Genomic DNA, 12,439 nt, shown 5'->3' with positions numbered 1-12,439 from the left:
GAAATTGATAGTGGAAAGAAGGGGGTGACTCTTGGCGGGCACTTTCCATAAATATCAGCTGGGATGCCTGTCACTAGTCCTGCACATCTTGGGCTTCCACGCAGTTCAAGTCTGTAGGTGCATGTGTGTAGATGTCACTGTTGTGTATGCTTTCCTATTTAGAAATTTGGCATCCTATTGATGGGGGGGGGGGGGTCTTTTTCGTATTGGGACTAGTTACATTGAATGTTTAGAGAAGGATGTTGGTTACTGGGATGGAATTAGACAGCATCTGTATCTCTGGCTTCCTGATATTTACTACTTCTCTTCTGGAATAAAGTTCAGTATTGAACCTTAAGGAGTTACGGTCTCCATTTAATTTACATTTCATTTAGTGAGGACGAGGACAGAGACTGTCAGAGAAAAGCAGATCATAAGGAGAAAAAGAAAAGAGGCCACACACCAACAAAGTCGTAATCAGGACATTGGAAGCACGTTCCGACAGAGACCATGCTAAAGGTAAATGGGCCCGCTATTCTGAATGTTGAAAAATGTTTGTTGGGGAGTATGCACTTGTTGACATGACCGCAGCCAACTCTCAAACATATAGGAAAAAAAGTAAAATTTTATTTTTAAACTCTGTCCCATTTCCTTTAACGGAAAATGAGCTGAATTAAAAAAGTTTGCTTTTTCTACAACCGTGCATAGGCATGGTAATGTGCTGACCGACTGCAGGCCACAATCCTTGGCCTCCAATTGGAGACAGTCACAATTTGCTACCTGCGTCAATAATATTCAAGAGGTACATCAGATTGAGACCCATGCATATTGTTTTTTCTTTTTATAACTGACGTATCATATAGAGTTCATCCTCAAAAATATTTTGTGTTTTCACAGACAGTGAGCAAATTGATACCACCTTTTAGGACCATATTAGTAGTGTTTTCTAACAGAAATGTGGTCTGGGTCATAGGTTTTATGGCGTCTCAAGGAAAGTGCACATTCATTATCTATGATTCACTTCTATGACGGTGCTGTAGGGTGTAAAGAAACCACAGACTTTACAAACAAGCAAGAGCTTAAATGACAGTTTTTTTCAAATCCCCAGCACACGTGAAATTTAGGAAATTCTGACGTTCATAGTCTGTGAGTAAAACAGTGTACAAATGAATCAATAAATCAATCGCGAAATCTTCTTCTTCTCCTTTTATTTCATTACCTTTTCAAGTGGAACATCACAGTCACAGCCAACACGTGTTTGGTCGTATTGGGAAAGTAATCCCACGACTTCCTCAAGGCTGTGCAAATAAACAATAATAAATACCCTCTGGTATTAGAAACCTAATGCAGAAAGAAGTTTCTTGTCTTAGAAACGCAACAGTTAAAATTCAATAAAGGAGGGAGAAAATGAGGGAATTTGCAAAGAATCTTGGTTGTAATCCACAAAAGTCCTACAACAATGGGATATGCATCCAAGTGTGCAGGTGAATTCAAGTAGGATGAAGACCCAAAAGATGGAGAGAGAAGGAGGGTTTAAAAGTGAAAATAATCCGTGATGTGTTCTTATAAAAGGTGTGGGCAATTAAGCTGAAAATTATTCCTTTATAGCGTAGTGACATAGGGGCATATGTATCAAACGATTTTTTAACCGCAAACGCTGCGATTCGCAAAATAACAGCATTTGCGATTAAAAAATTGGTAATCGGGATGTATGAGCCAAATCCCATCGCAAAATTAAGGAATTCCTAATTCAGCGATTTCTTAATTTTGCGTAAGCATTTAAGAAATCGCAAATTGCGATTTCTTAAATGATATGTAAAAAGCAACCAAGTTGTGCAAATTATCCGTAAGAAATCGCAAATTACCACCAACTTCCAGTTGGTGGTAATTTGCGATTTCCTTTCAAAATGCACTTTTTTGAATTTTACAAAGTGTCACATGGCGCTCTGTGCGCCATATGCACACACACGCTCATTTCAGGGGTGCATCAGGGTGTCATCATGACACCCTTGCACCTTTGAAATGATTCTCAAATTGCGATTAGCAAATTGCGATTCGCTATTTGAGAATTACTTCCCATTCATTCCTATGGGTCTCCTGGCCCATAGAAATGAATGGGCAGGTATTCCTTAATTGCGATTTCGCAATTTGCTAATCGCAATTAAGGAATTTTAAGAAATCGCAAAAAGTTTGCAATTTTTTAAATACATCCCGTTTTGCAATTCTCAAATAGCGATTCTTTAAAAATCGCTATTTGAGAATCGCAAATGGTGATGTTGATACTTATGCCCCATAGTGAGGCGCAAAACAGCATGCCAACCGGTGATATTCAAGATAAAATTCCAGGCCCCATGGCCAAATATATATTTACCTATTTTCTTGTTTAAATAGTATTCTGTTTGTAAAGAGAAACATACCAAACGTGCCATCAGAACTTGAACCAATGTTTGTTGAACACTAACCATCCTATTAGTTGATAAAACAAAAGAATACAAAACCTACTTTGAACGTGGTTCTAATTCCAGACCACGTGGGGGTCTCTTCCCGGACGAGGAAAACAAGGTGTCACAATCCCGATTCTGTATAATGTGTATATCGCAAAGGTCTGTAAACAGTAAAAATATCCCCATAAGTACTCATCCTAGATACGAGTGCCTAAAGGGGTTAAGCAGTTGGCTAATGACTCAATAATCCAGCAGCGTGTCTAGGTACAAATACGCACAAGACTTCACCTACTATATGTGTGATATTTGATTCTAGTCCAAAAAGTGACTAAGATTAAATGAAATCAAAGTTCTCTCAACCCTTACCACTTATAACGCGTAAGGTACAAACGAATCCCAAGGCGGCTACTTGTTATCGGGATAGACAAGCTCTCTCAACTTATTTAAATCCAAAACAGGGTGCAGTGCAAACCAACGCAGAGACTTATTCCCCGACAGTGTGTGTGAGATCGGACACGTCCAAAATATCCCAAAGTCTGTTCACAATGCACCGCTAGGTCCAAAGCGACTCCTGCTAGTTATGCTATTTAGTCCGTATTGCTCCCCACAACACTACGTCTTCTTACCTAAATATAGTTCAATATCCCTGGTCCTCCTCCTCACAGTAGTAACCTGTTAGTCCGCCGAGTGCAGCAGAGTGTTCCTAATGGCAACTGAAACTTTCAAGTAACTGACTACCGGATGACGTGCAACGTCTCGCGTCATGCTCATAAAAATAGAAACAAGACTCCACGGAGTCCTCTCAATTTCGCAATCACTTATAAAATGTTCTAATGTGCATCATTATTTCTAAATAATTCAAGTGAATAAGTCAGAAGTCTATAAGTCAAGTAAAGCTGCCGAGTGGTACGCGTGATACATGTGTTCGTGTATCAAGTTCGTGCAGCCCGTGTTTACGTCAATAGCAAGCCTGTTTTCACTGGTGCGTTATGAGCATGACGCGAGACGTTGCACGTCATCCGGTAGTCAGTTACTTGAAAGTTTCAGTTGCCATTAGGAACACTCTGCTGCACTCAGCGGACTAACAGGTTACTACTGTGAGGACGAGGACCAGGGATATTGAACTATATTTAGGTAAGAAGACGTAGTGTTGTGGGGAGCAATACGGACTAAATAGCATAACTAGCAGGAGTCGCTTTGGACCTAGCGGTGCATTGTGAACAGACTTTGGGATATTTTGGACGTGTCCGATCTCACACACGCTGTCGGGGAATAAGTCTCTGCGTTGGTTTGCACTGCACCCTGTTTTGGATTTAAATAAGTTGAGAGAGCTTGTCTATCCCGATAACAAGTAGCCGCCTTGGGATTCGTTTGTACCTTACGCGTTATAAGTGGTAAGGGTTGAGAGAACTTTGATTTCATTTAATCTTAGTCACTTTTTGGACTAGAATCAAGTATCACACATATAGTAGGTGAAGTCTTGTGCGTATTTGTACCTAGACACGCTGCTGGATTATTGAGTCATTAGCCAACTGCTTAACCCCTTTAGGCACTCGCATCTAGGATGAGTACTTCTGGGGATATTTTTACTGTTTACAGACCTTTGCGATATACACATTATACAGAATCGGGATTGTGACACCTTGTTTTCCTCGTCCGGGAAGAGACCCCCACGTGGTCTGGAATTAGAACCACGTTCAAAGTATGTTTTGTATTCTTTTGTTTTATCAACTAATAGGATGGTTAGTGTTCAAGAAACATTGGTTCAAGCTCTGATGGCACATTTGGTATGTTTCTCTTTACAAACAGAATACTATTGAAACAAGAAAATAGGTAAATATATATTTGGCCATGGGGCCTGGAATTTTATCTTGAATATCACCGGTTGGCATGCTGTTTTGCGCCTCACTATGTCACTACGCTATAAAGTAATAATTTTCAGCTTAATTGCCCACACCTTTTATAAGAACACATCACGGATTATTTTCACTTTTAAACCCTCCTTCTCTCTCCATCTTTTGGGTCTTCATCCTACTTGAATTCACCTGCACACTTGGATGCATATCCCATTGTTGTAGGACTTTTGTGGATTACAACCAAGATTCTTTGCAAATTCCCTCATTTTCTCCCTCCTTTATTGAATTGTAACTGTTGCGTTTCTAAGACAAGAAACTTCTTTCTGCATTAGGTTTCTAATACCAGAGGGTATTTATTATTGTTTATTTGCACAGCCTTGAGGAAGTCGTGGGATTACTTTCCCAATACGACGAAACACGTGTTGGCTGTGACTGTGATGTTCCACTTGAAAACGTAATGAAATAAAAGGAGAAGAAGAAGATTTCGCGATTGATTTATTGATTCATTTGTACACTGTTTTATTCACAGACTATGAACGTCAGAATTTCCTAAATTTCACGTGTGCTGGGGATTTGAAAAAAAACATATTAATAGTGCATGAGGCCATTAGCACCTTATTTAGAATTTGGCAGATGGAGATCTAGGTCTCATACTTGGAGGATGTTCTGTCTGCTCTATTAAAAGTGCATTCTCACCTATGGCACTGGTAATACAGAGGACTAGATATCCATCACATTTTTGACAGAGTATCCCATCTGCGAAGCTCTGAGTAAGACCTTAGGTTACTGTTTTTTAAACTTGAATGGAGGCAGTGAAACCAAGCATTCAAGGTATGTCTTAAAGAGAGCATATCACAGATAATGACATTCATATTGGTGGAGGATGACGTGACCTGTCCTCCTGAGCTTCCATTCACTGTGCTGCCCCATCCCTCACCAATGTGGCATGCGTCCCATGAAGAATGCTGAAACTCTTCTGAAACAGTGCTTTCATCAGGTTTAAGTTTTATCTCTGCTCAGATTAGGGCTGGTTTCAGCCCTACAGTGGTAAGTGCAGTATGCACTTGAGGAGATGGTTTCAGGCTGCTCTTCCCTGGTGGTGATTTTCACCAGCAGGACTAGAACTGATTTATGGTTCAAATCTTTTTATTTAAGTTTGAGAATGATAACACGTACACTAACCTACATCAACTGGTCGGTGAGGTGGTAGATGGGCAAGATATGGGAAGAAGAGGAGGGAAGGGGGGATGGGAGAAGACAGGGTTGCAGGGACAGGGTGGTGATTACGTTGAGGGGATTCTCTCTCAGTGATATACCACGGAGTTCAGCAGTCTATTTAGTGTGATAAGCTCAATGGGGTGGTCTGTTGATGGGGTCCGTGGAGACTGAAAGTCTCATCCCCTGGCGCTAAGGGGGATTTCATTGAAGTAAGTTGTAGCACACTCAGGTAAGCTGGGCAGGTAAGTTCTTTGCATTTATGCGCAACAAAGGGGCCCTATACCTTGTCGAATTGTGATAGCTTATGCTCCAGTGATGCTGTTAGTTTCTCCATCCTGACCAAGTTCTACAGTCTGTGCAAACCAATTGATGTGCTCTGCCCTCTTGTATTTCCCCCATCTGGCCTTGATTATCTGCTTGGCTGCACATCGAGATAATGTTATGGCTTACCCTCTATGCATGTACAGGGGGTAGGTTAATGCAATAGGAAGTCCCAGAAGGATGTAGCTAGAAAAGCATGTGTTAAAATGAAAGATGTCTCGTAGACAGGTCGCGTAAGAGCAAGTTGTAGGTTTATTCATAAAGTAACAGTTTCAGATAAAAGTAAGTGGAAGATGGTAAAATCCATGTAATGTCCCACCAGGAGCAGCCTCCCTGCTGCTCAGCCTGCACACTCCAAACTAAACCACACCAGGCACCCCTGCATTCTATGACATCATCAAACATCCAACATTCCAAACATCACCAAGCACACCAGCACTCATCCTGTCTGAGCAGCAGGGAAAAGGTAGTTAAAGAAGAGGCATGGCAAACAGTAGGTTATATCACATCTACCTCCCTTAGGGAAACTAAACACAAATAATGCCAGAAAATAGAAAAGACATTTAAATTCATTAAAGCCTGGAGGCCCATAGGAATGAATGGGAAGCCATTCACTATTACCGATTCTGTATTTACCGAATCGATAATAGGAGGAGCATATTCAAGGGTGTCAGGGTGTCACATTGACACCTGTTGCACCCCTGAATCGTGCATGTGTGCACATGTGGCGCACATACATGTATGTCTGCCACATAGCACCTTGAAAAAAGATAATTATTGCTTTTTTAAAGGTATTCAGTATTTACCACCAACTTGTAGTTGGTGGTAAATAACGAATCCTGAATGCAAAAATGCACTCACTTGAGTGCCTCCTACATAGCTTTTAAGGATTCGGTATTTTACCGATTCCTTAAAATAAGAAATCCGTAAATTACCGAATCCTTAAAACCTGCCTCCTACATTAGAAAGGGCTAAATACCGGTCGGTAACGGGAAAATTACCGATTTTTGGCCGTTACCGACTGGTATTTAGCTACCTACATATGGCCCAAGGTCTCTTCGCTGCTGCTCCTTGAAGGTTTGGGACAAAATACTCTTTTTCCCAGCAATGGCTTATAGGCACCAGCGACCGGATGTCCGGGAGGACGTGGAAGTATATCTTCTATAGTTCTTGAGGTCGTTGGGGTCAGCTGTGGGCTTCTTGAGCAGGGGTCTGACTTCTGCAGGCTTCCAGTTGTCTGGAAGTGGTGTTGATGGTGTGTTGTAGGTCGGTGCAATGGCGGCTGTGGCTCTGTGGTAGATGTGAGGGGGGCAGGGGTCAGTGGGGGCCCACGAGTGGATGCTTTTCATGGTCGAAGCGGTGTCTTCGGCTGTGATCGGTGTCCAGTTGGAGATGGTGGGCTGGCTGGTGTTTTTAGGGGGTGGGGCCGTCTGTGGCACCTGGTGGATGGTCAATAAAGTTATCATCGAGGTTTTTGATCTTGAGGTGGAAATTGGTTCCAAGCTTGTCGCAGAGGTCTTGGGATGGGGCGATGACTGTGGCTTCGCTGTGTGGTTTCGTGAATTCTTGATTTTGTTGTGGATGAAGTTCCTCTTGGTGGCCCTGATCTGGTTGTGGTAGTCCGTCATGGCGTCTTTGTAGGTGGTGTGGTTTTTGGTTGTCTAAGTGTTTTTCCAGTTCTTCTCCATGCGTCTGCAGGTGCGTCTGGCATCCTGGAGAGCGGTGGTGAACCTGGCAGCTTTCCTTTGTCTGTTGGGGTTGCGTAGTGGGGCGAGCTCGTCCGCGCAGTTGGAGATCCAGGTGTGGAGTTCTCTGGCTGCATCGTTTGCATTGTTTGCGATGGGTGCTCAGGAGTGGTTGTCTCGGGTGAGGGTGGAGTAAAGTTGCTTGTCGGTAACCTTGCTCCAGTTCCTTCATGGTGGGCAAGGGGCTGGTTTGGGTGCCTTGGGTTTGTTGATGGCGAAGTGTACACAGTGGTGGTTGGTCCATGGTGGCTGTGTTGTGTGGCTGAATTCGACGCTGTTTCCTGCTGTGAAGATGGGGTCGAGGGTGTGTCCTGCTCTGTGGGTCGATGTGTTGATGAGTTGTTTAAGTCTGATGCTGGCGAGGTTGTCACAAAGGATAGTGGAGTTGGGGTCACTGGCGTTGTCAAGGTGGAAGTTAAGGTCTCCAATGAGTATGTAGTTTGTTGAGGCGATGGCATGGGGGCGATAAATTCAGTGATGGGGGCCGGGGGGTCTGTAGATGAGGGTCCCTAGGAGTGTGGTTTAGGGGTGCTCTGGATCTGGAAGAGCAAGTGTTTGGCAGAGGGGAAGGTTTTGTTGAAGGTGGTGAGGCAGAGGGTGCTCTTGTAGGCGATGGCAAGGCCTCCTCCAGGGTGGTTGGAGTGATCTTTCCTCTGGATCTTGTATCTGTCTGGGATGGTGGTGCTGATGTCGGGTACGGAGGATGAGTTGGTCCAGGTCTCTGTGAAGAAGGTGATGTCAGGTGAGAGAGAGTCGAGTAGGTTTCAGATTTCCATGGTGTGTTTGTGTACGGAGGGAATGTTGAGGAGGATGCATTTTAGGGTGTCGCAGGTGCTGTCGGCGGCGGTGTTGGAGGCTGGGGTGGCGGTTAGAGTCTGGCAGCAGTGGAGGCAGGAGACCTGGCCATGTGTCATGTTCGGCGAGGCCTGTTGGCATTCTCCAAGTCTTCCAGGGTTGTGTGCGAGGAGGTCCAGGGTTCCTGTCACTTGCCACAGTCGGGTTGCAGAAGGGTGCAGATGGGCTTGCCTTTGGCATACCGGTGACACGCCTGCTGCGCGACCTGCATTTAGCAGGGGAGGTGGGAGGGAGGAGAGGCTGGGAGGCGGGAGCAGGGGAACTTCGGGGGGGAATTCCAGGGGCGAGGGGCCGCAAGGGCAGCAGCAGCAAAAGGCAAAAGTAACAGTCCGGCACAAGAAAATAAAAACAGTGGTGGAATTAGGGCACAGAGGGGCACAATAACAGTGGCACAACAGGGAAAAATTAGGAAACAAAACGGCTGGAAAAGGTTACGGTGATTGCAGGCAGTCTGGTCCCAGTTGGAGTGGGCAGCAGCCTCAAACCTCCCAAGGAGGAGGTCAGGGTCTGGAGGCAAGAGATGGCACAGCGGAGCTGTGGGGAGAGAGTGGACCTAGACTCAAATCACTCCCTCAGCGACAATGATTAACAGATGGACGTGCCTCATCATTGTCTACTGGCTCCCATGGTAAAGTGCAGTGAACAGCCTGTTGATACCCCACCATCATCACTCTATGGGTCGATCTAGCACTGGCTGCCTACCCCCTGGGATGTCCTTCACTCCTCTGTTCGATTCATCAGCCTGCCTGAGCCTACTGTAAGACACTGGGGTGCTTCTCACCCATTCTGCCACCCTGTCTACTATTGGCAGGGCTGTCTTCCTGACTCTTCTCCACCCCAGGGATGTCTGATGAACTGGTTAATATTTTGTTATTGGGCTGTTGAGGTGAAGGGAGGGAATGTTTTACTCAACAATGCATTTGGGTTAGAGTGGGTGATGGGTGGGATTGGGGTGTTGTTTTTCTTTGTTGTTTATGGTCACACTGCTCCCCTTCACCTCCTTGCATGGCCATTAATTCACCTATTTTACTCCATAGGTGGCTCTGTCACAGACTTCCTCATTTCCTGCGTCAATTCCATTGTTGCACGGCATCATGACATCAACTACGTCTCACTTGGAATATATGTGGTCTTAATGATAGCAGGAAAGCTCACCTGGTGCATGTGTACCTTGCTAGCACCATGTAGATATTTGCTCCTACAAGAGCTTCACCTTGCCCAGCCCTCCACACCGGGGTTGCACTCTGGGTGGCAGGGGGAGACATACACTTCCATATATTTCAACTATGCCAGGGATGTCACTATACTTCTACACAAAGGCTTACAGTGGCAAATGCAACCAGTAATATGCGCGGACAGTGGCAGAAATGTGCTACTCGGTGGCATTTTACATCAACACCAGGTGATAATGGACGCTATTCATGGCTCCAACACTGATGGCCCAAATTTATTTTCCGAGGTGTGGAGGGTTTTTGTCTAGCCTAGGTCATGGGGCCATCATTTGGTGGGGGGATTTTAATGTCACAGTAGACTGGTTGGACCGCTCTAGAACATCTAGTCACCCACACCCCAATGCAGTACAGGCCCTAAACACTATCATATCAAAGACATTTATTTAGAAGATGTTTGGTGACATACACATGGCACACAGACTGAAGGCACTTGTGTCACAGGATTTCATAATGCGCTGTCCCGGATTAATTATTGGCTGACAGCCGGGAAGTCCAGCCCTGAGTCAATCAATCAATAAAACTTTATTTAGGTTTTGATTCAAACCATAAAAGTATACATATAAACATCACAGTTAGAAAGAAAAGCAGATCTGAAATTCCGTGCAATAAATTCATAGTTAATAAAGTGCAAATGGCGCAAGGCATAGTATAGTCCATATAGGTTCCTGAGATAAATGAGGCAGAAAAACAGCCTCATTGGTCCAAACAGTTTCTCAATTTAACAGACAATTTTAAAAATTCAATTACATGGAGAACACTGTCATTGTGCAAAAATTGTAAATACATAAGTGCTGGTCTGATCTGGTTAAAATTAAGTTTCTTTAAAAGAGCTACCAGATAGCGTTTGCGCGGGTATTCATAAAATTTACATAAAAATATAAAATGAAGCATATCCTGTGGAGACTTTCCGTCGCAGCCACAGGGAGCTGCAGCCTTGTTAAAAATATCTTTTTTAGGTCTAATTAACAGATGTTGAAAGATATTTAACCTAAACCTTGTCAGCAAGAACTTCTCGTGGGAACTAAATGAGCCCATCAAATATGGCTCCATTGTCTCGCAGGTTTTTAACATGACGTATTTCCTGATACTGTGTTTCAGGAGCTCCTCTCCCTCTTGTTGAACCCTTCTCCCCATATAAAAGGCACGCTTAATTGCCTCCACATCCCCTTTTACAATCCCGCTTGGATTTTCAAACAACTCCAGACAACCAAGTCGAGAAAAACAGGATTTCAAACATTTTAACCAGGGGGTGCACATTGCCTTATCATGGGACAAAAGGTCTTTCACAATCAAGGGGGTTAGTGGAATGTCCTGATTCAACCACAGTTTTGCCCAACAAGTCAAAGGGTGTAGAGAAAAGATTTCACATAAAATATTGTGCCCCCAATTCTTCATGTACTGCCAAGTTAGATGTGCCAATTGGAACACATAGAAGACGCTTCATAAAAGCATTTTTAGCCACCTGTAGCTGTTCGCCAGCCACATAGCCCCATAATTCACTGCCGTCGACAGCAGTTGCCACTGATTTTGCATTATAAAGTTTCATCATGGCATCGTTGGGCTTGTTCCCCAATTTTGTTGCAAAGTTAAAAATAGTAGCATTAACCCTTGCCAGTTCCCCTTTCTTTTTGGCCAAATGGGGGCCCCAACTTAATTTAGTATCAAAAAGGACCCCCAGGTACGAGAACGATTTTGTGATGGGGATGGATACATCGTCTAATTTAAATACAAAGTTCCTTTTTGGCTGTAGGCCCACTTGCATAATAAATGATTTAGAATTGTTGACCATTAGGTCTCTGTCTGTCATAAACAATTTAAAAGCATTTAATAAGGCTTGGAGACCCTTCTCGGTTCTATAGATTAAAACCGCATAATCTGCATATAAAAGAACAGGAATACACCGCCTACCAACTCTGGGTCAGTCAGCCTGCTCCTTTTGTAAAACGGTATCTAACTCGTTAATATAAAAATGAAAAAGAAAGGGGGCAAGAATACAGCCTTGTCGCACACCCTTCTTAATGTCAAAATTGCCAGTGGTACACAGATCCGACGAGTACCTAACATTAGCGCTAGTGTTACTATGTAGGTCTACCAAAAAATTAACGATCCCACTATCCACACCCTTCTCCCTCATGGACTGCCACAGCCTTCCCCTGTTAACACAGTCGAAGGCTGATGACAGATCCATGAAGGCGAGATAAGCAGTGCCCTTCTGAACGACAGTGTATTTACTTAATATTAAGAAAAGATTAAGGCACTGGGTTATAGTGGAACGACCACTGCAGAAGCCATACTGGGAAATAGACATGATGTTGTTTTCAAGCGCCTAGTTTGACAATCTCTGCAACAGGATTCTCCCCACAATTTTAACCATAAAGTCAATTAATGAAATTGGCCTGTGACAAAAGGGACTACCCCTATCCCCCTTCTTAAAGACAGGGACAATCGTTGAAACTCCCCATGAAGGGGGACAGCTAATTTCAGCAACAGCGTTAAAAACAGACTCTAAAATGGGAGCCCAAAAGCTAGGTTCAGACTTATATAAGTCTGGTGGGATCCCATCAGGGCCAGGAGCTTTCCTGGCTGTTAGTCCCACTATGCCCTCCATAACCTCGCCTCTATCAAATGTAATAATTCCACCATTATTACCAGGGAGCAGATTTACATTTTCAATCCCCACACAACTGTACAATTGTTTGAAGTGTGATTCCCATTCTTCCTTTTTTATGCAGCATTCTAGACCATCACCCGGATCCTGGACCAAAAATGTTTTTTTTACTAACGTCCAG

Source organism: Triturus cristatus, chromosome 9 (genome assembly GCF_964204655.1).
Source record: "Triturus cristatus chromosome 9, aTriCri1.1, whole genome shotgun sequence".
NCBI classification, from domain to species: domain Eukaryota; kingdom Metazoa; phylum Chordata; class Amphibia; order Caudata; family Salamandridae; genus Triturus; species Triturus cristatus.
Note: the sequence above shows the minus strand (reverse complement) of the source record.